Source organism: Pygocentrus nattereri, chromosome 6 (assembly GCF_015220715.1).
Source record: "Pygocentrus nattereri isolate fPygNat1 chromosome 6, fPygNat1.pri, whole genome shotgun sequence".
Classification (NCBI taxonomy): Eukaryota; Metazoa; Chordata; class Actinopteri; order Characiformes; family Serrasalmidae; genus Pygocentrus; species Pygocentrus nattereri.
The window spans coordinates 34,218,947-34,243,630 of NC_051216.1; positions in this window are offsets into that span (position 1 = coordinate 34,218,947).

Sequence of the window (24,684 nt, forward strand, 5' to 3'; positions counted from 1 at the left end):
CTGAAATGTTATACTGTTATATGATTATATACCATTACATAGTTCAAAACCTGATGATTTCTGTGCTTTATTTAATACAGTCATCATGCTTGTATGTAAACTCTGTACTAGTCATGTTTTGATGTACAATTGATGGGATGAAATTAATTAAAAAAACATCATTCTAGGCCTTCTGGAGGTCAATATAGTCAGAAGTTAGAAATGGTGAACAGGGGCAACTATGTGCCTGGATTATTTACTGAAAAAAATCACTCTAAAACTGCTACAAGGCAAAGTATATGTAAAGAAACGGTTTAAAATTATTTATTTTGGCAGTAAGTTGTTTTTGCCTGTGAAAGCAATACAATAAAACAATGTAATATAACAACAGAATAAAATAATCAAACATACAGTAAATTATTTTTTAAATTATATATTGCTTAGAGGAATGCAGATCCTGACTTCTTGCTGTACTTCAGTCATTACATAGATTTGTTCTATCAGGAGCACCTGATTTAATTTAGTGATGGATTGATTATATAAACTAGGAACTGGGTGGTAGCTGTAAATACTGGACATCCTCAAGGAGAACTTTGGAAATGATTAAGGTAAAACACTGAGAGACATACAGCATTATCACCATGTATTTTATGTAATATTTGTATTTTCTCTAATGTTATACACTCACCTACACTCACTGCAGCACCTAACTGCTTGCTCGCCTTTGTAGAAATCACGATCCACTGCTAGCCAAACATGGGCCAAAGAGTGGGAAACACAAACAGTCTTGGCAGAGCTGTAAAAGTCAGTGGATTTAATTAAAGGGATGTGCTTCGCTCTTCGAATTACAGCATTAATCCACTTTAATGACCTACTTTTGTCAAGTCCGGGTCTTGTCGCTCGTCTGCGATTACTGGGCCTACAGGGAGGTGGGCCACTTAGAAACAAAAAGCTACACTTCCTGCCTAAATTCCCCACAGAAGAGCTCCAAGACTGACACAGCCAAATCAGAGATAGGGCCCTCATGACCCAGCACAAACCCCTGAGTCAGCAAAATAGATCTTTTATCATTATTAAAGCAACAGCAGCAGTCTCCATTTAGTAGTTCTCACCTTTGACTAGCACATGGCCACAGATTCTCTAAATCAGTATTTCACACTCAGAAAAATGAAATGTTGGGTTCATTTAAAATGTTATGTTAAGTGGTTCCACAAAGCTGTGTTAAGCAGCTTTTGAGATGCTCCATTGAGTAATATGTACTCATAGAGTACATATTACTCAATGAGCTCTAATTAACTTACCTGATCATTTGTATGTATTACTGTATTACTCCAATATTCACCTTAACATGGTCACATTTTACTAATAAAGGGAAAAAAACATGAAGTTAATTAGTTTAAATTAAATCTCCATATTTTTTAATGAAAAGACAACACAAAGAGAGTGAGTAAAACAAGTACAATAACATGCAGGAGCCAGTGGGAAATATGTTGAGTTATACTTACACTGACCAGACATGACCAAACTCTTAATCTAAAACTTAATTTAATTGAAACAACTCAACTAACTCAAAAGTAAGTAATATCAACAAGAGAGAACTAATTAAGAACAACAAGAAAAACAGTTTTTTGCAGATTTTATGACTGCTGTGAATAAAGGTTAAGGACCTAATGAGTTGGGTGAGGTGGGAAGGGAAGACAGTAAAATACGCAGTGCAGGGGGACACTAAAACAATGATGTAAGCACAAATATACTCTTGGGTGGGCCTGTGAAAAAGTGGGTAGGCCAACATGATAAATGCAATTTCCACATTGTCCCTCAATGTCATTACATCAGGCTGTAGCCTATAGCTAACAGCCATACAGTCATCACCTTACCTATTCAAGTCAGGTCAAGTCAAAGTTTATTTATATAGTGCGTTTTGCAGCAAGTGTTGTCCCAAAGCAGCTTTACAGAAAAATCCAACTCCAAGCCCCCGTGAGCAAGCCAATAGAAACAGTGGTAAGGAAAAACTCCCTAAGAGCAAGAGGAAGAAACTTTGAGAGGAACCTAGACTCAAAAGCGAGCCCATCCTTTTCTGATCGACACCAGATAGCAAACAGAATTAGTATAAAAAATGGCAGTCAACCAGAAAGATGGATTCATATAAAACCAACCAACACTGCAGCATCGTTCACTACAAACATGTGGCCATTCACCACAGTGCAGTTTGCCCAATGGAGACAACATAACATAATTAAAATCAGATGTACAAAGACAAGGGAAAAAACATAAAGCAACCTTAAAAGCCTAAACCTAATCATTGTAGGCTAATGCACACTGGCACAGCAGGCACAGGCAAAGAAGACAACATTACTGTAATAAAAGTGGACAGCTAGATAAGGACATAACACAGAACAACACAGAAAAAAATAAATAAATAATCCTCTCTATGTGGAGTTTGTATGTTCTCCCCGTGTCTGCGTGGGTTTCCTCCGGGTTTTCTGGTTTCCTCCCACAGGCCAAAGACATGCAGTCAGGCCAATTGGACATGCTAAAATTGCCCCTGGGTGTGTGTGAGTGACTGTCTGTGTCTGTCTGTCTGCCCTGCGATGGACTGGCAACCTGTCCAGGGTATATCCTACCTTCCCCCCGATGACTGCTGGGATAGGCTCCAGCATCCCCCTGCAACCCTGACGGGGAAGTGGCTTAGAAAATGGATGGATGGATGGATGGATATTTTATTATTGTTAATAACTTAAAGGAGTCAAGGCACAGCTTGTACAGCAGTATAGATTTACTGTCCTCTGAAAATAACTCAACACACAGCAATTAATGTCTAAATTGCTGGCAACACAATTGAGTACACCTCACAGTGAACATGACCAAATTGTGCCCAAAGTGTGAATATTTTGTGTGACCACCATTATTATCTAGCACTGTTTTAACCCTCTTGAACATGGAATTCACCAAAGCGGCACAGGTTGCTACGGGAATCCTTGTCCACTCCTCCACGATGATATCACGGAGTTGGTGGATGTTAGACACCTTGTGCTTCTCCACCTTCCGCTTGATGATGCCCCACAGGTGCTCAATTGGGTTTAGGATTTAGCCAGTCCATCACCTTTACCTTCAGCTTCCTCAGCAAGGCAGTTGTCATCTTGGAGGTGTGTTTAGGGTCGTTATCGTGTTGGAAAACTGCCATGTGGTGCAGTTTCTCAAGGGAGGGGATCGTGCTCTGCTTCAGAATGTCACAGTACATGTTGGAATTCATCTTTCCCTCAGACCATGATTCTACCACCACCATGCTTATTTGTAGGCAAGAGACAGTTGTCTTGGTACTCCTCACCAGGGCGCTGCTACACATGCTGAACACAATCTGAGCCAAACAGGTTTATCTTGATCTCATCAGACCACAGGACATGGTTCCAGTAATCCATATTCTTGGACTGCTGTTCTTCAGCAAACTATTTGCAGACTTTCTTGTGCATCAGCTGCAGAAGAGGCTTCCTTCTGGGATGATGGCCATGTAGACCACGTGGATGCATTGTACAGCATATGGTCTGAGCACTCCCACTTCTTCAACCTCTGCAGCAATGCTGGCAGCACTCATGGGTCTATTTTTTGAAGCCAACCTTTGGATATGATGCTGAACGTGTGGACTGGGCTTCGTTGGTGCTATAGCTCAGTTTCAGGGTGTTAACCATCTTCTTATAGCCTAGGCTGTGTTAGTGGAGAGCAACAATTCTATTTCTCACATCCTCAGAGAGTTCTTTGCCATGAGGTTCCATGTTGATTATCCAGTGGCCAGAATAAGAGAACTGTACCCAAAACTTCAAATTTTACAGCCCTGCTCCCCATTCACACCTGGAACCTTGTAACTTTAACAAGTCAGGGACGGACAACGACACAATTGGGCACAACTGGGCACAATTTGGACATGTTCACTGTGAGGCGTACTCACTTGTGTTGCCTGCTGTTTAGATATTAATGGCTGTGTGATGAACTATTTTCAGAGGACAGTAAATCTATACTGCTATACAAGCTGTACACTGACTACTTTGTTATATCCAAGTTTCATTTTTGTAGTGTTGTCCCATGAAAAGATATAATAAAATATTTTCAGAAATGTGAGGGGTGTATTCACTTTTGTGAGATACTGTATATGATTCTTTTACATAACATGCATTTTTAAAGTCCAAACCCACTCTTTATCCAAAGAAAAATTAATAAATACATAACATATATTAAATTATTCAGCAATACCTATTTTATGAAAAGCAATTGTCAGTGCATCTGTAAAATTAATTTTTCTTCTTTTTGCCTCGAAAAAGTCTGAAAATGTCAGGTGATGCCGTCATCGAACCACATATGTTGATTAAGTAAACAATTTAAACAAAGACAATTTAGTTTAATTTTGACATGATTTTATGTTTAACTTTAATAATTAATAGCAACTTTGCATAACAAGGCAACTTTAAAAGGGCACCTCACTGAAAATGTTTTTTAATTTTTAAAAAATAGGCTCAATAAATATTTTTTCAGCATTTGATTGGGAATCAGGCCTACCCATGGCTACAACCCTGCTCTAAAACCAGGATTAAGAAAGACTAGCGTAAATGACAGAACAGGAGAAATTCCACATACTGTATGTGACATTTCCCACATGTCTCCATGACTCTCTGTTACCAGCAACCAAAAAGTGTGTGTCAATGAGAGGGACAAAGTGAAGTGAAGAGCACAGGACTGCTGTCCTCTGAGGTGCTCCATGTCAGCCTCAGTATTGATCTGTTTCATGTAACGTAAAGTATCATTGCACCCTAGGGAATATCACCTGACCGTTTTGTCAAATACCATTAAAAGAAATTTTTTTCATGATGCTAGCAGAGAACTGCAGTCTGTACTGTGAGCTATGTTATTTAAGCTAAATGTTTAGTGAATTACATCATAGTGTGCATTTCCATGAATTTTAACTATGTAATAATAATAATAAGTTACATTTATATAGCCCCTTTCACAAACCCAAGGTCACTTCACTATGTGTAGAATTATGCTTATGTCATAACTTCAAAGTCAAATATAAAAGTCATATTCCATCTTAGCTTTTAAAATAGATAGTTACAGTTCTAAAATCTGATTGGCTGGGCCACTTACATCATGATGTATACCTACATCATATCTACAGTTAAACGCCAAAGTTTGGGTGCCCCTGGTCAAATTTTGTTGATTTTCTTAGTGAAAAGAAGTTAACACATCCTCTACAGAAGCAAATCCTACACATATTAATACACAATTATTGTTCATTTGCTGCATAAAATGTGACATGTGCAAAAACAACGGCATGATTTGTTATGTTATATTTCTGTTTATTTATGTTGAAGTAAGCAAATAAATAGAAATTGTGCACTGACTTTTGCAGAAAAATGTTACTACTCTGTCCATCAGTGGAAAAGGACCGTCACAGAACCCACCAGAGAGCAAGTATAATTTGGGTAGTGGATCATCCTCAGCTCTGCGGTGACACTGACATGGTGGTGGTGTTTTAGTGTGTGTTGTGATGGTGTGAGTAGATCAGACACAGTAGTGCTGCTGGAGTTTTTAAACACTCTGTCCACTCACTGTCCACTCTATTAGACTCACTTGCCTTGTCATTGCAATTGTAAATGTAAAGTTAGAGACATTAGCTCATTTGTTGCTGCACAGTTAGTGTTAGTTATCCTGTAGTATTTCATCAGTGGTCATTGTCTGACCCCAGAGCCCCTGCTGGCTGGACATTTTTGGTTTGTTGGCTATTCCCAGTCCAGCAGTGACAATGATGTGCGTCAATACCCCAGCCACACTACTGTGTCTGATACACTTATACCACCCTAACACACACCATGAAGGTAAAATGTCATTGTCACTGCTGTGCTGAGAATGATCCACCACCCACAAAAGATCTGGTCTGCTGTGGTCCTATGGTGATCCTTTTTAATTGATGGACAGGAGAGCTTATCAACAGATGGGCTAGAATCAGTAAATGTGAACTCAGTATTCATATGACTGCAAATATCAACTGAATTCTGGCAAGTATTTAAAAAAATGCAATGGTCAGAGAATTATTACTACAAATTGTATTTAATTGTGTTGAAAATCATGTTGTTTTGCAACTATAAACTGCTGCTAATGAACTACATTGCGGGACAGAAGGATGTTTACATTATTAGTAGTAATAATAACATGAATAATAAAGTCATTCAAAATTATTATCACACACTGCCTTTCTTACTATCCATGTTATTTTTCACACGACCACTGTATTTCAAGGTTATGGCCAGAACATCCGTTTTTGGAATGGAAGTGTCATTCATTACTGTTTTAGTTCATTCCAGGAATGTGTGCTTAATTATTACGTTATTGAGGCGCTTTGGAACACTGTGCAGTTTGGCTGTCACTGCAGCTGACTGAATCCAAAAATGCAGAAAGAACAGAAGCATTAAGAGAATAAGAATAAACCATTAAACATTGCTATGGAATGCTGTTTCTTTACAGTTTTATGCCAGTACCTGACTTTCTGTGTGCACAAAATCAAGCAGTTGAAATGAAAGGACTTTATTAGCGTAAGTAATTAGTGTTGGCTTCAAACAGAATCCTCTGATTAAAGCGTTTGGCTCATGCAGGTTCAGGTTCCTGTTGACAGACAAGCACAAAAGCATTCAGGCATTCCACCAATACAGATTATTTGTATTTTCATTTATTATTTACAGAAGTGTAGCCAAGGGGTGGCCAAAGGTGGCTAGTCACCTTTTTGGCCTCCCCAGTTAATTTACTCATTTACTAAATTACTTAATTCTCAAAATTCTTTAAAAAAAGAATTACAGTCAAGATGAATGCTTTGTCCAGTAGAAACAATAGTTTTGAACATTTTTTGGACATGCAATGTTTAAATCTGACCACAATATATTAGTGACACTTAATAAACCTTTCATAAAAACATATATAATTAACCTAACAAAAGACATAAAGTATATTATTATAAACAGTACAGATCACATTTAACTCTAATTTCTTATCACATGTTAATAATAATAAATCTATATGTAAGTATGGGCACATGTGTGTATACAATTATGTGTATATACATATATATATATATATATATATATATATATATATATAAAAAATATGTGTATGTAAATATATATATATATATATACATACATACATACATTTAGTATACATTATTATAGCTTTATAATGCCTTTATTTGAAATATGTCGTATGCTTACAAAGCATTGTTACCTTGTTGCAAAGAATCATAAGCACATGATATATTAGCACAGGCTTCAAACAGAGTGTAACCAAAAGAACAAGCTGTACCTTTATTTAAAAAATGCTATCAGAACTATCAGAGGACAATTACTTTATTCAGTGTTTCACACTAAATCTAATTAAACAGGACTAATTGTATTAAATCCTGCAGTTGTTTAGTATTCTTTAAGTATTAATAATATCCATGACATGCTCAGAAACTCTTGTCTGATGATAATATTGTCTTATAGCCCACTAATGCATATGGGTATTGCTTTGTTTTCCAACTTTTAGAACAAGTCACAGCTTATTAAAAGTTTTCACTTGCATGTGTTTGCGGTTTATGTGTTAATTAGCATCTCTACATGAGATTCTGTAAAACATTGGAGAGGGCAAGTGGTCTTATGATGACATCCTCAACACAAGGCTAATTATACTATGAGAGGTCTGTGGCATGTATGATATCAAAAATCTGTGCTTTTCCATGTCCTACAAGACCACAGAGCCCGTGGCAAAGCTTGTCCTCAAATGGAAAAGGCCTGCGAGGCAGGTAGAGCTGGGAGTGATGATGAAGCACTAATACGAGTCAGTCATGTGCAATGAGGATTGTGTCCCATGGCCAACATCCACCCAGCCTGTTCTGAGGCTGTTCTGCCAACTGTGCACCATCCACTCCTCCAGGTTTTCCCCAACACATCTGCTGGTGCCTGGATGGTGGAAGAACCATGACTGCAACATACTAACACCAGCTGAACTCATCAAAAACTTTAAAGTTATTTAACAATTTACCTTTTTTTTAAAGTAGTATTCAGTGTTCCACAGCCTACTTTGTCCATTTTGACAAAATACAAGACTGTAGCAATGGGACTTTCTATGTTAAATGAATTGCTGTAAGAAAATCACCATCACTTAAATGAATGTAGTGCAGAGGCTCAGCTATGTTCTTTGATAGTTGAAGATCCTGAACTAAAGTGACATTTACATGAGTTGCATAAAGGACTAGGCGTTTTACATGTATAACAGGATATCATAACTTAACTATAAGATGGTTCTTCCAAGGGCTCCTTGGTAAAAGGAATGGTTCTATATAGAACTGCGAGTTCTACATAGAACCATATGCTTGTTATGCTTAATTGGTTTTCTGCATGGTGAAATGGTTCTTCAGGTTTATAGTGAATGTAATGTGCATGTTCTATGTAAAAGTTCTTACAGTGTCAAACTCTGACTGAAAAAATGAAACATCAAGAACCATGAGTCAGTCAGGGGAGTCTCCCTTTCAACTAGCCAATAAACCATTTAGTGTTTTATTATCTAATGATTCGGTGAAATCAGTTATCGTTCTGTGTGATTACAAGATGTGTTATCGGCATTTTGATTGGTTGTCGCATGAAACCTGTCCATGAAATTGTAACTGTTGCAAGTGTTGCAGGACACTATACATTATGCAACTCAAGTACAATTTAGTTTCAAGTAGGTTTCAATCAACTAAAGTTGCATGAATGTTTCAATGTGTATAGCCAGCCTTAATTAGACTAGCATCCTAAAATTGAACCATCAGGAAAAAAAGGTTTTGGAGTGAAAGCATGCTGCCACTGTAAAATCACACTGTAAATCTTGTTATATTTAATACACACAAGAAGAACAATGTCATTAAAATACTGGATTTGAGTTTGAGTCCTAGTTGTATCAGGTGTTTCTCATGGCTTTGAAAAAGCAATCGGTCATTGGATGGGATGGATGATAGAATCCGTCTCCCCCAACCTGTCAAATGCCTAACTGGCTATATGGCAAAGTCAAGCTCTAATCACTCTCCTCTTTGTGCTTTCAGGTGGTTGGCAGTGCTGTGTGACCAGCAGTTTAACAAGAATGCATGCTTCATGCAGATTGTTGGAGGCGTGCATTTGCCTTCACCCTCCCAATCTGGTGCAGTTGACGTGATATTGGAAAGAGCTACAGTTCTGGGAATTGGCTAAGATTAAACTGAGAGTAAAAGCAGAAAACATAGCTGAAGTGCACCCACAGCACGACCAGTGAGCAAAACAAATTGATAAATCCCACATAGGCGTGATGAATGTGTTTTTAAGCAATTACTTGTTTAATTTTGATTCTCTATTTTCACAATTGCACAGGACAGTGTTGTTGGCACCAGGCTCCCTTTGTATTCTTTGGGGTCCTCTTGTCTCTGCACCAACATGCCCACTTTCATGTGATAATCATCATAGTGGGAGTCTCCATCTGGACCAATGTTGGCCACATATTCTAAATTAAACAAGATGCATTTGCTCTTCACACAAGGGACGCAAAGGCCTAGCATAATCCAAATGCCAAATAAAACTCCAGAGACATTAAAGTAGTTTGCCATTGCATAAATGAAGTTCTTGCAAGCTAATGTTACAGTCTAAATCGTCCTGAGTGTCTGAGGTACACAAATCCAGCAAAGCAGTCAGGTCACCAGAACCTTTGGAAAAGCATATTGAGAAATCAGAAGAGCCACATTTGCATGTTGCTTACCAGCAGTATAGAATCTGCAATTTCCCTTTGGGATCAATAAAGTTCTAGCTATATGTCTGTCTGTCTGTCTGTCTATCTATTGATCTATTGAATGAACGTATAAACATTAAGTTCTTTAATCTTTCTAAGAAGGGAATTACATCACATATACCAATGAGCCAAAACATTATGACCTATGGTTTTTGATTATGCTGTTGGTCATCCATGTGCCACAAAAACAGCTCCAATCCACCAAGGCATGGACTCTACAACAGCTCTGAAAGTGCCCTGGGGTGCCTGGCACCAAGACATTAGCAGCAGATCCTTTGAGTCTTGTATATTGTGAGGTGGAGCTACTGAGGATCAAACTTATTGGTCCAGCACATCTCACAGATGCTCCATTTGATTGAAATCTGGGGTGTTTTGAGGCCAGGGCAACACTGTGAACTCCTCATCATGTTCCTCAAACTATTCTCAAACAATGTGTAAAGAACACTGCTCAGAGCATTGAAATCCCTTCACCAGCTTATCTTCTTCCCACCGTGCATCCTAGTGCCATCACTTTCCCAGGTAAACCATGCATATGCATAAAGCCATCCACATGAGGTAAAAGAAAATGAGGTTGAACAGATGAGATGACCTTCTGCCATTGTTCCAAGGTCCTGTTCCCATGCTTATGTGCCCATTGTATTTTGACAATGGACAGGAGTTAGCATAAGCACTCTGAGCAGTCTGCAGCTGCGCAGTATCATACAGTAGGGTGTGATGCATTGTATGTTGTGACACATTCTTCTCGCAACTGACAATTAAATTTCTGTGATTTGTGCCACAGTAGTTTTGTTGGTTCAGACCAGACGGGATAGTTTTGATTGCTCTTCGTCAATCTACATCAATGATCCTTAGGTGCCCAACAGCCTGATGCTGATTCATAGTTTGTCACTCCTTGGACTACAATCAGTAGGTACTCAGCACTACTGACTGGGAACAACTCACAAGCCTTGCCATTCCAGAGATACTCTAATCCAGTCATCTGGGCATAAAAGTTTGGCCCATATAAATCTTCACATCTACCCATTTCTCCCACATCTAGAATACAAAAACTGACGGTTCGCATCTAATACATCTAATATTCCAAACATTGATCAATATATAACAATGGCGAATGTCAAAGTTCTTCACTTCATCGTTTGGCTCATCAGTATTTCCTATGAAGGGAAATTTTGGTATAATCAAATGGTTAAAATGTTCAGAGTGGTTTGATCTTAAATTGTCACAGAAAGTTACTAGATGAATACACTGCCTGATGCCTGATACACTGTTTTATGACTGTTTTTAGGTAAGCCATGTGGACTAAAATATAATTCTTAAAAGCTAATAATGGCAAAGAGACAAATACAGGGCATTGTTAGGCCAAAGAGAAAACATCTGTTTTTCAGATGTATTTATTTTCAGATTTAAGTATTTTACTATCATCAACATTACATACAAAAACTCAGAGGACACATGTTCACTCCTTATTTTGGATAGTAAATAAAAAAGAACTTTCACCATCACTATAAAATAAACTGTCAGTAACTTTCTCCACAGTGAAGCATTTCACATCATCTGAATGACATTGTTTACACGTCAACCTTTAAATTATGCAGATGTTTTCAAAAATTGGTGAAATGATTTACCATCCTTTGTTTTCAGTAAATTACTATAAAAGCTTTTCAAATATAAAGGTTATGTGTAGGTTATTTGTACTGTAGGTTTTTTTACATTCATACATTTCATTTACATCTATTGGAAGGTTTGGAGGTTCTTCTCTGGTATCACTCCAAAAAGTCTATCTTGGCACCTTTATATTGAAGAGCGTAAGTTTCTTACTAATAGGTGGCATATGGAAGACAGACCACAGTGCAAACTGCTCATAATGAACAAACTGCTCATAACGGCCCTTTCTTTCATATTTCTCTCACATTTCTCGGTGTCTACCCAGAGTCTATATTCTTGCCAGCTATCTGAAGCTTTTTACAAGACCTTCCAACAAATATCACTGAGCACAGATGAAATTGTTGTTTGATACTTCATAAAAATTGCACTGATTTCATGTTTTACACTAACAACCATCTCCATGCCAAACAAAAAGACCAACTTGCTCTAAAAACACTTTCTGACTAACTGCTCTATTTCCATCTCAAATAAGCCTCAGTTTGTTAGTAAATAGAACATTATCATGTAAAAGAAACTGGAGTTGCACATGCATTAAAGATAAAAGGAGACATGTACTTTAGTTTTGGTGAGTGAGGGACTAATGCAAACCTCGATGACATGAAATGTTTTAAAACACACTCCCTTGGTAGAGCTTGAGGCAAGGTGGACTTTTTACTGATGGACGAACAGTGCTTTAAGAGCACAAGCACTGATTTGGCCTCAGTGAAGGCAGTGGGTGGATATGTTATCGGGGATGCTAATGCATTTACTTCCTCCATCAGTTGCGCATATTTGGCTGTCTGCAACCCTCCATAGTCAGGGAGTGAGAGCGTCTTAATGATGCAGGCTCCAAAAATAAAGTGACAGATCATGCTTTGTGATAATCATTTCACAATGTCTTCACCAGGGCAAATTAAAAAGGCCACCATAAATGTCCTGTGTTTAAGTACTTTTTTAATATGCCCTCACCAACCTCGACTCAGCACTCGGAAGTGTGTTGTACCTACATAACACAAATGACCACTCGCTATAGAGGGGGAGGTGGGGAGTGGGGAGTGCATTCAATCGGAATGCACTTGCCCTCAGCTAAGTTAGCTTCAGTGAGCTGTATAGTGAGCCTCAGTGAGCCATGCAGACTTTGCAACATTCTTTTTTTTTGAGAAGTTATATGCATAACATATATACGTTTTGAGAATTACAGCTGCTGTCAGGGCCATAAATATTTGGATGTCGACAAAGTTATTGTTATTTTATCTGTCTAGCAGGGCATATTGGAGTAGCTTTTAATTGAGGCTATTTACATCCAAACCGGGTAGCTGGTGTAGGAATTACAACCATTTTCATCCGTAGGTCCCTCAGAAGTAAAGCGGACAATTGACTCCTCAGCTGCTAGCTGTGTAGTCATTAGCATGCTAACTAGCAGGTTTGCAGAGTAAAGTAATAAAGTTGTATCAGCAGTCAAAACAGATGGAGTTGTTTGCTGCCTCAAAAACATTGTGCACATAACGAATGAAATGCTGTAGTTTTGAAATATTCAGTACTTTGAAAGATTTTACTTTTACTTGACGAACAGTTCTTTCAGGCCTTGAAAAAGGAAATGTGCCAGGTCACAATGATTTCTGGGTAGGTTCGACCGCGGTAGTTGATAATTGCATCCATACCTGCACCTCCCAGCGATCTCATCTAACACACTTCACTTGAGCTAATAAAGTAACTGAATGACCCTTAAGATGGTCTTGAAGATTCCTCTGAGTGCACACGGGCGCACTAGAACAGATATTTAACACCAGCAAGTTTCCATTCTTTGCATCTTAGCTCCTTGCCGGAATACTTGAAGATGAGATGCAGGGATCAGAGGTGGGATCTCATTTTTACATACTCGTGTAAAAGCATTGATACTTCAATGAAATAAAGTAAAAGTAGCTTAGCAAAATAAAAAAAACACCAAAGCAACAGTACCCTCTTAAAATGACGATGATAATGAAAGTGGTTCTTCAGAGTGATGCCATGGAAGAACCACTTGTGGTTCCTCAAAGAATCTTTCAGGGAAATGTGTGAGTATAAAGAACCATTTTAAGGTTTAAAGAACCTCCACACAATGTAAAGATTTTTACCTCAATTAAAAAGACAGTTGTTTTTGTAGTTTATTCTTCTCCCCGAGGTCTGATATAGACATTTGTGTGATTTTATGTACAAAAAAATGTACATACTTCAACTGTACATTTTTTCCAACCTCTCTTTATCTTGTAGAATTAAACAGACTGGTTATATACTGGGCCTTTAAGAATGACATACCCTGTCAGAACAAATGCTTGTATGTTTTTCCCTTTTTTACAGCTTAGAAAACTTCATCCACTCTTAACAATTTGTTCAAATTTAATGACGAATGGAGCAATAAAAATACTTCAAAATTACTTGGAAATTATTTTTTTTGTCCATTAAATTCTATTCAAACTTCATCCTTTAAAGGCACCATTTTGGAGATACGAGGTTTTGTCATGACAGTAATAAAAGTCAGTTACCTCTGCTCTGATTGAATTTGCTGAATTGTGCCTTATTCAATAATCAGCTGAAGCATTCCTTATAACTTTATAATGAATGGGTTGGGATACACTGCTGTAGGCTGAATACACAGATATACACTCACTGGCCACTTTATTGGGTACAATTGCTTGTTAACATAAATAGCTAATCAGCCAATCACATGGCTGCAACTCAACGCATTTAGGCATGTAGAGGTGGTCAAGACAACTTGCTGAAGTGCAAACTGAGCATCAGAATGGAGAAGAAATATGATTTAAGAGACTTTGAACGTGGCATGTTTGTTGGTGCCAGACGGGCTGGTCTGAGTATTTCAGAAACTGCTGGTGGGATTTTCACACACAACCATCTCTAGGGTTTACAGAGAATGGTCAGAAAAAGAGAAAATATCCAGTGAGCGGCAGTTGTGTGGAGGAAAATGCCTTGTTGATGTGAGAGGTCAGAGGAGAATGGGCAGACTTAGTTATTGATCAGAGAGCTTTTACAGTGTTTACATATTGCATAAAACTCTTCTCAGAACCAGACATCCATGCTGTTCTGTGTTGTATGCTGCTTTCAGTGTGGCTGTATATCACATGATTATAAATTATATGACCAAACATCTATAGACACCACCCAACATTTCTTCTGAAATCAAGGGTATTTTTTTTCTTTTTTATTGAGGAATAAAAGCAAAACAGACATATCCAGCAGTTCCACAACTTCCCCAACTTTTTAAAAAATTATTTTCCACAAAGAGATGTACTCTCACACAAACACACACACACACACACACACACACACACACACACCTGTACACACAAGAAAATAGACTAATTATAACTAGAAACTGCATAATCATGATGACAGAAAAATATATATTACAATTAGATTTAAAAGAAAATAAAAAATAAATAAATAAAATAAAACAAAATGAATAAATAAATCCCTTCAGTCAGCTGGCATAAAAAAAGGATTCCATTTGGAATAAAATGTTGCAGTATTGCCTTTCAAGGTGGACCTTATCTTTTCCATAGTAAGAACATGTATGACGTCCCGGAGTCACATTGAAATGGAAAGGGGTTTTGAACACTTCCAAAAGTAGCAATATGCGGCGTCTTGCCAATAGAGACGTAAATGCTAGAATATCCGACTGAGCTCTGTTGAGCAAAGGTAAATCAGTGGAAAAACCAAGTATTGCAACGAAAGGGTTCTTATTAATGTTGGTTCCTAAAACCTTTGTCATAATCTTAAAATATTCAGACCAAAACGTATGTAAAGAAGGACAAAAAAAGAACATGTTTGACAGCATTCGGATAGAATCTGGATAGCTGGGACTTAGATAGATAGGAAATCAAGGGTATTAATAGGGAGGATGCCCCCTGCTTTGCTGCAGTAACAGCCTTTACTGCTGTGGGAAGACTACCCACAGCTACAATAGATTTTGGAACATTTATGGAGGAATTGGTTGCATTCAGCCATAAGAGCATTAGTGAGATAATGTCCTGTCCTTATGTTTTATGATTAGGTCTGGATCACAAATGTCACCCCAGCTCCACTCCAACTCCCAAAGGTACTGGATGTAGCTCCATCACTCCAGAGAATGCAACTCCCTTGCTTCACAGTCCATTGCTGGGCTTCATGCCCCTCTAGCTTATTCTTGGCATTGGGCACCATAGACTCTTGTGTGGCAGATCAGCATCCCACACAGTAAAAAATTGAGGTACAATATAGGTACCTTTGGGATGGGCTGCCTCATTTGCACATAATTATGTGACATTGCAGTAAAGTATTGCATAAGGTTTATGGTGTCATGGCTATTTTATATAAATATAGTATTAAATATTATATATATATATATATATATATATATATATATATATATAATTTTTCATCACTGATAATCACTTTGATAGGTAACATTAGCTAAACTAAAGAGCGCTAGCTAGCTAGCTACTTTAATGAATCAACAGCAAAGTTATGCTGTCTAGCTAGCAAGCTAACCAGGTTATCTTTTCAGTGAAGGTGTAGAGGTTGGCCCCTTTCATTTTAAACAAACCTCGAAGTTGTATAAACTCAGTCATGTTTTCTATATTTATTTTAGCAATAGGCCTGTGAGTTGCAGTGAAATGCAAGCTAGCTAATGATGCTAACCGGCTTTTAAAAGAGCGGGAAGAGCTTGGCCATGGCAAGTTCAGTGAAACGTAGGCTGATACTGAGGTGCTCATATTACTCCAACTATAGCAGGCGAGCCCTTTGTTTTTAGTTATAAATGGCGATATTTGTCTTTTTCTAAATTTCTGGTAGAATAAAGCATTAAATTACCTCATTGTGTGCTTTTGCGTACTATACCACCCATCCCAAGGTGTTTAGCAAGAGAACTCATGCGTGCACCACATCGTCATTAATCACTGGCTGGGAATTATTTAGCCGACGTCTCATTGGCGCATTAGCTCTTTCTGTTTCACAAGTCAAAACGTACGGTAATCATCTGGCTTACAGCCTTGAGTTCTGAAGTAGTTAAATCTGTCTGTCGTCACGTAATGTTAAATGTATGCTAAACTGTCCGCACCGGTAGCTACTGGTTATAAGTCCGCTGAGCTATCAGTGTCATTAACTCGAAGAACAAGCGTTGTTTTGAAAGAGCTGCGCCAGTGAGACGGTGGCTAAATAATTCTCGGACAATGACGGATTAACGTGGCTAACTATGTGATGCGCTTGTGAGCTCTCTTGTTGAATGCCTTGAGATGGGTTGTATAGTACACACAAGCAAATCTACTTGCCAGTTGTAGTTATCCAGCCTTTGACTTTTTTTCAGGTCTAATTTTTTTTCTCCATTTTAGACAATGCTGTGGGCGGAGAGACCGTGGCCTGTGGACTTACAGAAGCCATGATTGCATATTTTTTTTTGACAAGTCTTTCAAAAAACAATTCAAATTAAGAGACTTTGTGGGTCAAAGAGGTGACTCTTAATTTGGAAGAAGTCACACCAGAAGTGGAGCACCTGACTCCGAGTGAAAGGTAAGCATTTTTAATGATGACTGTTAACTTTCCCAAAATGTATTCACCACCTGTTTGCAATGCTTTATGTTTCTGGTTGACTTATCTATCAAACAGTAGAGTTGAATTGGATTAAACCAGCTTCTCATTGTTTTTACAATTGTCTTATCTGAGTTTTACTCTCATCCTATATACTCATATAGTAGTCATAGAGGCAGTCATTTCCTTTTCATAATTCAGACAGGAACCAGTTTGCCAAAGACTACCTGCTGTCATATTCATTCCACGTTTTCCAAAAGATGTCCAGAGCCATCTGGATGCCAAAGAGCATTGTCAAAAGGTTCCAAGAGATCGGAACAAAATGATTAGAGCACTGTATGAAATGATGGTACAGTACACAATGTAAGTTCCACTCTGTGTAGCTCAGTGGACTATTATCAAATCATAACTTTTTTTATAATGTAAACATTAGGGCTGTGCAGTTCAAACTAAAGTACTTTATTTCAAGTATAGTGCACTATAACTTGTAGAACACTGAACATACACTAAAAAGTATAATGTGCTATGTTAAAGAATAGCCATAGAACAAATGATGTACAGTGGTATGCAGAGGTTTGAACACCCTGAGTCAAATCACATGCTTTGTTGACTTTCTAAGTGAAAAGTTTACATCTTCCTAAGTAAACAATCACAACTCATGTATTGCTGTGAATTTCTGTGCAAAATTTTTGGTTATTTGTTGAATAGAAGAAATAAAACGAATTATGCCACTACTTTTGCACAGGCCACAGTTTGTTTTGTACTTTTCCCATTATGATAAATTCATCAAATGAATAGTTATTGTGCAGGAAATTGTGCAGCAATATCTCTGTAGAGATTGTATAGATATTTTTACTTAGAAAATCAATAAAACATGTTATTTTGATCAGGAGTGTCAAAATGCTTACATATGATTTTGTTAGATTGACAGAATTACTGGACAAATTTGATTCATATTGTTGCTGTTGGTGTGCAGGTATCCAACCAATGCAGAGTATGTTCAGGTTGCCAAGGCTTTAATCGTGAAGTATCCTTTCCTGAAGGATGTTGAGGGGGATGGTTATGTAAGTTTGTGTATATTTTAAATAAGTATTTTGTTATTTTTGAAAGTGGTAATCAGCTATTTGAGAATAGTAGTTGGTGTAATGTTGGATTGATGTAAAGTTTTGACTTCATGCTGTTCATCAACCAGCACACCTGGCATATGTCACTCAAGCGGAAGTTCAAGGCAGAACGGGCACCACTCATTAATGATGAAGAGGTCCGAAGATTTAAAGAGAAGTTTCACCAAGCAAGGAAGTCAACAGATGAATCTGAAACTTTGTGTGCTAAGCGAACTGTCATTATCAGTAAGTATCTATATTGATTTTTGAACAAGGGAGAGATTTTTTTTTATATATTGCATGAACAGTATAAGAAGACACAGCCTGATTTGATGATCGTGAAGGACCGCATGAAGAAGACCTTAGCATGGCGACGTCAAGAAATAGCGGAGGGAATGACTATTGAAAACATCTTGATGAAATATCCATTTTTAAGAACATCCTCGGGGTAGGTGGAATAACATAATGGGAAGTGAAACAGCTAAATAAAACATGGCCTTCAAATGCCCTTATGCTTACAAGATTTTTGCCAATTACAGTTTCAAACTGAGGTGTTTATATGCACACTCTTTTCAACAATCTGATGAAAAATCTTTGTTTACATACTCACTACAAGTTATCTGATGCAAAATGATGCGCATGCATGGAGTAGGACTCAGAGTAAACGTTCTATGACAGCGAACGTCACGTGAGGTTCAGGCAGCGTGAGATGAGTTTCCAGTTGACGCGCTTGTTTTTAATTGCTTTAAACTTATGTCAGACTTACAAAAATGTCCTTCACATGTGGTACTTATAAAGAAGCAGTGGGAGGAAGACATCGTGCTCGGAGACACATAAGCTGGACATCCGTCCCACCGCCATCTTTAAAAAGCTCAGAGCATAAACTCCGTCTCCTCTGCAGACCAGTTTCTGCTTCTGCCATGTTGAACGGTATAAACCTTTCGCTATGATGCGACGCACGTGCAGAACGGAGTTAAACTTTCCGATAGGGAACGTAATCGGATTCAGGTGTTCACATGGCTATTATTCTTCTATTTAACGGGTTATTTACAGGTTTACCCACCTTGTTCAATCAGATAGAAACGGTGTTCCGAATGGCTTCAATCAGACTAGACTATTCTGATTGAGGTGTTTACAAGGACATATTCTATTATGAACTATTAGTTGGATTACTAATGGATTATTAGGCTGCATGTAAATGTGGCTACTGTTAGCTGTTGTTGGCAAGTGTTGGACAAACATTAAATAGGTATACATTTATCTTTCATATGTCTGAAGACCTATTTATGGTTTAGTACAGATCAAAGCATTGGCATGCTAGATCGTATATATTGGCATTTTACTATGTGGCCTCTTCATTTTTCTAATTCTATATTTTTTACACTTCGCTGTTGTCTTTATCTCTATACTTTATTCCAATATTATTACATTACATTACATTACATTACATTACATTTAGCAGACGCTTTTATCCAAAGCGACTTACAAATAATGTGGTACATAGAACAAACATAGTCAGGCCTTAAAGGAGGCCAAGGGGTAATAGCGGGGTAGAGAAGGGAAGGAGGGCAAGAAGGAGATGAGGTTGGTAGTGGCTAGATTTGCAAGAGGTGATTAGAGCAAGTGCTCCCTGAAGAGCTCTGTCTTCAGGAGTTTCTTAAAAATAGCGAGGGACGCCCCTGCTCTGACAGTGGAAGGTAGCTTGTTCCACCATTGGGGAATCAAGTATGAGAACAGTCTCGATTGCTTTGTGTGAATGTTTGGCAAAGCTAAGCGACGTTCATTGGAGGATCGCAGTGGTACAGCAGTGCTGTAAGCCTTTAGGAGCGAGTGCAGGTAGGAAGGAGCCTGCTCTGTTAACACCTTGTAGGCAATTGTAAGAGTTTTAAATTTGATACGAGTAGCAACCGGTAACCAGTGGAGCTCAATGAGCAGTGGGGTGACATGCGCCCGTTTTGGTTGGGTAAAGACCAGACACGCTGCAGCGTTCTGAACCATCTTCAGTGGTTTTACAACACAGGCCGGGAGGCCCGTCAGTATGGCATTGCAGTAGTCGAGGCGTGACATGACCACTGCTTGTACCAAGAGTTGGGTGGCTTGTTGTGTTAGAAACGGCCGTATCTGTCTGATGTTGTACAGCGCAAAGCAGCAGGACCGAGCCACCGAGGCAACATGGTGCGTAAAGGAGAGTTGGTTATCTACCATAACCCCCAGGTTCCTAGCAACCTTTGTCGGGGAGAGTGAGAGTGAGTCGATGGTTATGGTGAAGTTGTGTTGAATGGATTGTTTAGCTGGTATAACCAGAAGTTCAGACTTGGACAGGTTTAGTTGAAGGTGGTGTTCCTTCATCCATGCGGATATGTCCGAGAGGCACTGCGATATCCGCACAGAGATCGACGGGTCATCAGGCGGGAATGACAGATAGAGCTGGGTGTCGTCAGCATAGCAATGGTACGAGAAGCCATGTGAGCGGATAACCCGGCCTAGAGAGGTGGTGTAAATAGAAAAGAGAAGGGGTCCCAGTACCGATCCCTGGGGAACCCCAGTGGATAGCGAGTGGGCTGAGGAGAGCTCTTCATGCCACGATACCTTGAATGAGCGCCCAGTGAGTGAATATTATAATGAAGCTTTTGTCTTTTGTCTATTTTACACCATTATTGTATAGTTGTATGATGAGGTCGATGCCATCCATCCTTTGACGGTGTCGCAGTTTCAGTGAGGGCTTTACAGCTGTGCTCCCTAATTTGTTGAAAGTAGTCAAGGGGACCTTGCCATTGAAAAAACTGTAATAGGCAAGAGAGGAAGCCCTGGCTGAGGACTTTCCAGGTTGTGATTTTGACCCAAATATATTATTGCATCAGTGTTGCCTCTGCGCTTTTAAGTAAGTATGGGATTGTTATTAAAGCACTTTTTTCCCATGATGTAGACATTGACTTTAGGGGTGGACTTGTTCTTTTACCATCCATCTTCAGGGAGAAAGTTGACCACCTCATTACTCTTGGGGAGGTAAGAAACTGGTGCCACACAAACTGGCAGAGCCACCCTCAACAGAAACTCAGGAATATTTTTTTAGTGTACCATGCCAGATTTGTTTTGTCATGCATTTTAACCCATGCCCACCAACACACACTCACTGTCTCAAGTAGACTGAATATTGAGGGGGTGTCATTTGCTTCCAAGTAACTTAAACGCAGTATTGAAAGAATCTACTTTAGCGGGATCTGATAAATGCACATACTTTGTTTCTTGCTACAGCCTTTGTGTTATGATTGTTTACTGATGTAAGAAACGTTCACACAGATGACGGTAACTAGCTAGGTTGTGGAAATTGCCACAGGCAAAAAACACGGTGCCTTGCATCAGTGGCACTCTTGTTTCTCTATAGGGTGAACCTACAACACCATATCCAACAATTCAGCTGAAAGACAAGGATTGGAAAACTGCCATTTCTAGATGAAGTCCTAGTGTGGTGAAGGTTGATGGAGTTGAGGTGTGCGCTTGTACTGCAATATATGAGGATTTCACCGCAACCTTCTGTATGTATTACACCTTCAACATTGCATACCCTGGATGCCTGGAAAACACAATGACATTTCTCCAGAGGTGCATTCTAAACATTGAGGATGGAAACAAGCCAATGCCAGTAACTGTGACTAGAGTGATCAACCTTCTGTACTAAACCAGTCATGCCTCCACTGCACCAGTGCACAAAATGCTCACGTAAAACGTTCACCATTATGAAGCTCATACAACACAACTCGGACTTGTACATGCACATGAAACAGTGCTGGGAGTTTTCCTCTAAAGGACTCCTAGGTGAATTTGAAGAGATGCCCAGTAAATGTAAGCACAAATAACGTTAAGTATTCCCTTGGTGATGTCCTTGTAATAGGCCATCTGCACACTGAAATGATTCCACTGTTTTGGAAAGTCAAGTACTTACTAAACATAAATACTTTATGGGTTCTGTGTGGTCTTGCTTCCAGTTTTGTTTGATGGTCATTTCCATGCATATCATGTCATATTTGACAAAGACGGGACTTTACAAAATCCAGGACAGACACTGGACCATCAAGCGCTTGATACATATTCAGTTGATGATGATGTCTTTGTTTCAGTGAAGTATTTAGTCTGAAGTCATATTAGGCACAGAATTGGCAGTGTGTTAGTAATACCTTTTGAGGTTGATCTTTTATTTTGAAGGTTGGAGTACATGTTTATAAATTCTGTCATGTTGATGTATGCAACACTCTTTTTGTAATTGCCATGATATCCAAATTGGACATTTTTGTATGTCGTAATGCCACATTTAGCTTAGTTTCTTGACAATATTAGTTTAAGTATTACAATGGAGTGGGGCATGTTTGGTGTTTGAAGTGTCAATTTTGTATACTGTTTTTTTTTTTAGGCTGATCTTCTCATTCTAAAATGACATTTGACCTTTTTTTTTCTTTGGATTCACTGTTTTTGTACACTGTTGATGCCACCTTTTTAATGGTATGGAGTGGTTCTGAAGATATTTCTTAAACTGCAGTGGAGGTGGGCCAGTTTTTTAACTATTTGACCTCATCTACATAAACATGTGTTAATGTATTTCTCTTTGTAACGCTCTTTGAATTTATGCTACATTTGTCTGTTTACTACTAAATAAACAGTGTGGAAAGACATTTTGAACATTTGTGTGGATATTTCTGGTGCACTTTTGTCACTATAGGGTCCAAAATGGCTTGTAGCTGGGGTGGTACCTCTAAAAGCACATGTTGGTACCTTTGGGAAAGGGTACACAGTTGTACCATAGCTTAAAGGTACATTTACAAGGTACTGTATTGTACCTCAACAGGGTACAGCCCCAGCGACAAGCCTTTGTACTCACTTAAGTACAAATTTGTACTTTATTTTCTTACTTTTATTTCTTCTTGTGCATTCTATCATCAAAGCATTTCTACAACCCCAATTCCAATGAAGTTACACTACAAAGACAAGATATTTAACATTCAAACAGTTAAACTTTATTGTTTTTTGCAAATATTCACACATTTTGAATTTGATGCCATATTCCAAAAAGTTGGGACAGGGGCATGTTTACCACTGCGTTACATCACCTTTCCTTTTAACAACACTCTTAGCGTTTGGGAACTGAGGACACTCCCAGGGGACTGGGACACTCCCAGTTTGGGAGGCCACACATTTTCAATGGGAGACAGGTCTGAACTGCAGGCAGGCCAGTCTAGTACCCGCACTCTTTTACTACGAAACCATGCTGTTGTAACGCGTGCAGAATGTGGCTTGGCATTGTCTTGCTGAAATAAGCAGGACACCCATGAAAAAGACGTTGCTTGGATGGCAGGATATGTTGCTCCAAAACCTGGATGTACCTTTCAGCATTAATGGTGCCTTCACAGATGTGCAAGTTACCCATGCCATGGGCACTAACACACCCCCTGTACCATCAGAGATGCTGGCTTTTGAACTTTGCGCTGATAACAATCCGGACAGTCCTTTTCCTCTTTGGCCCAGAGGACACGACTTCCATGATTTCCAAAAACAATTTGAAATGTGGACTCGTCAGACCACAGGACACTTTTCCACTTTGCGTCAGTCCATCTCAGATGAGCTCGGGCCCAGAGAAGCTGGTGGTGTTTCTGGGTGTTGTTGATATATGGCTTTCGCTATGCATGGCAGTTTTAACTTGCACTTGCAGATGGAACGACTAACTGTGTTCACTGACAGTGGTTTTCTGAAGTGTTCCTCAGCCCATGTGGTAATATCCGTTACAGAGTGATGTCGGTTTATAATGCAGTGCCGCCTGAGGGGTCAAAGGTCACGGGCATTCAGTGTTGGTTTTCTGCCTTGCTGCTTACTTGCAGAGATTTCTCCAGATTCTCTGAATCTTTTGATGATACTATGGACTGTAATCCTTGCAATTGCACGTTGAGAAACGTTGTTCTTAAACTGTTGGACTATTTGCTCACGCAGTTGTTCACAAAGTGGTGAACCTCGCCCCGTCCTTGCTTGTGAAGACTGAACCTTTGAGGGATGATCCCTTTATACCCAATCATGACACTCACCTATTCCAATGAACCTATTCACCTGTGGAATGTTCCAAGCAGGAGTTTTTGAGCATTCCTCAACTTTCCCAGTCTTTTGTTGCCCCTGTCCCAACTTCTTTGGAACGTGTTGCAGGCATCAAATTCAAAATGAGTGAATATTTGCAAAAAACAATAAAGTTTATCCGTTTGAACATTGAATATCTTGTCTTTGTAGTGTATTCAATTGAATAAGGGTTGAAAAGGATTTGCAAATCATAGTATTCTGTTTTTATTTATGTTTTACACAACTTCCCAACTTCATTGAAATTGGGGTTGTTTGAAAATTCTAGAAGCTGTGTAAGCGTACTTGAACCAGTGCATCTTAAAGTGGGTTAACTCACAGATACATTTGCAAATGCAGTGTATTTGAAAAAAATAAAGGTTAAATATTTGGTACATCTTTAAAGATCCAGATCACTGTCCACAAGACGCTAGATGGTGAATTTGAGGATGCAGCGCTTAGTGAGAAGCATCTCATGTCCCACAGCTTAAGACAAGCA